Genomic DNA, 2,528 nt, shown 5'->3' with positions numbered 1-2,528 from the left:
TTTTTTTTTTTTTTTTTTTTTTTTTTTTTTTTTTTTTTAAATCATTATAAGAATCAAATTTTGATAAGTTTCTAGATTAAGGTTTTTTTTAATTAACTTCTACCATAGTCTTTTGATCTTAAAATTTACAAATTCTACCCACTTAGTTTACTTTAAACAAATATCTAATTAATTTATGATATCATTTAAAAATAAAATTTCATTACAAAACATAAACAGAATAGAAATTATTTATGCATATCTATTTATTAAAAAATTATCATTAATATAATTTTCCCACAAATAATCAAATATTGCACTTTAGAGTGAGAAATGAGCTTCTTTGTCTTTGATTTGTCTATATCCAGCAAGAAATTCTTGAAATTCAAGAAGAGTTCTATTTCTATTTTAAAATTTCAATTAATTTAGTAGCTAAGTTATTTTTATATTTTAAAATTTAAATTAATTTATGTTATAGTAACATTTTATTATATAGTTTTTAGCTATAAAATGATAATATATCAAAATTGAGGGAGTACTTTGTAAATAAAAAATTTTTGCTCCAAAAATAGAGAAAGAAATAGTAGTTGCTGTAATTTTTGGAGCAAGATACAAAATATCATTGGCGATGGTTTTAGACCAAATATTCAGTTTGGAGAAATACTTAAAACATAAAACATTGGTTTCATCTATATTTTACTCCAAATATAGAGATCTCTGAAAATAGAATAGAGGTTTACTCCAATGGTTAACTCTATTTCTTACTCTAAAATGTATATTTTAAGTATATATATATATATATACTTTTTTATTTGGTTATTAATTTTTAAGATAACTCTCTACTTTTAAAATCTACAAAATTATGTTCATTTATTTTACTTTTAACAAAAAATTAATAAAATAGAATTTTTTTTATTAAAATTAAGCTTTAAAATAAAATTTCATTCCATCTCATAAATAGAAAAAACAAATGACTGATACATTTTTTATTTAAACATCATTGTTAATGTATTTTTCCTACAAACGATCAATTAAAGCGTTTTGAAGTGAAAAATGAGTGTCTTTATTCTTGATTTGTCTATATCGAGCATGAAATTCTTGGAATCTACTTCATCAGGGAAATATTTTGAAAACATTAATGTATCCGGAAATGATCTACCGGATTGTTAATCACTACTTTGCAATATGTTTTATTTTGTTAACAACATGTTTTTATTTGAATTTTTTTGTTTATATGTTAATTTATGGCACTAGTTATGTATCTAAATTTATTGTTTGGTATGTCATTATATTTCTAAGTTAAAAATATGTTATTGTTGTATTTCAAAATTTTAATTAATTTAATAGCTTTTTAAAAATATTTATAAATTTATATTAAATGCAAAATTTTATTACATTTAAAAAAATTATATTAAATGCAAAAATGTGTAGATATAAAATGATAAGATGTAAAAATTGAGGCATTACTTAGTTACTAAAAAATTTATATAGAGAAATGAAAATGTTAATCCAAATAATACAGGGTATAAAGATGATTTTACTCTAAATATATTAATATAGAGTTTGGAGTAAAATATATACAATACTTTTGGAGATGCTCTAAAGTAGATAGTGAAAAGGAAAGGAGAAAATGTTGATAATTAAATTTAGTGTGTTTTATTTGTACTACTCATCTGTTTTGTTTGGTTTCTTCTTTTCTTACACAAATCATTTTCACTGCTGATGATTTTTGTTTAGCTATACAAATACAACTTTACAGAACATATATCTAGTTACCTTTTTTTGTTTTTTTTTTGTGAAATAAATATCAGGCATGTGTATGTACATATATCAGGCATATATAATTACATATTTGAAGAGATGCCATCAGTATATCACTAGTCCAATGAGTGTTGATAATTTCTTATATCCTATGTAATATATGAACCCCTAAATTTACCTCTAACTCAAAACTCGATCAATATAGTTCATTCCAGTAAATATTACTTCGTGTCAATTTAAAGGCCCATGTATGACTCTACCCTGTTTTAGAATCTAGTTGTTACAGTAAATGTTTTATTTTCCAAATATTCGTCGTAATTAACTTCTTTCGCATATATCCGTACGTAATGCAATTTTAAAGTTCTCTTATTGAAATATTTTTATATTCCTATGTGAGGTAATAATAATAATCGAACGGTCGAATGTTTAATATTCCCAATCAAAATACTTGAGTGATGTACAACTCAATAATAAGTAGATATTGGCGGTTATATCTCATGACAATTGACAAGGTATTTTTTTGTTTTGTTTAAATTTTTTTTTTTTTGAGAAAAAACTTTAAGATATATCTCATGACAAGGTTATTCGAATATGGTGGATATATAATATCTTTACTAGATAGTGATCCATGCTGTATATCGTGTAAAAATATTTACGTAAATTTAGATTTATTTATTATAAAATAATAGTAGAAAATTTATTTATTTTATATATTTTATAGAATTATATATTTAATTTACTTAATTTTATACTCCAATTTTGACATATAGTCGGTACTACTATTTTAG

This window comes from Camelina sativa, chromosome 2 (assembly GCF_000633955.1).
Source record: "Camelina sativa cultivar DH55 chromosome 2, Cs, whole genome shotgun sequence".
In the NCBI taxonomy this organism is placed as follows: Eukaryota; Viridiplantae; Streptophyta; class Magnoliopsida; order Brassicales; family Brassicaceae; genus Camelina; species Camelina sativa.
This window is presented reverse-complemented; position numbering follows the sequence as displayed.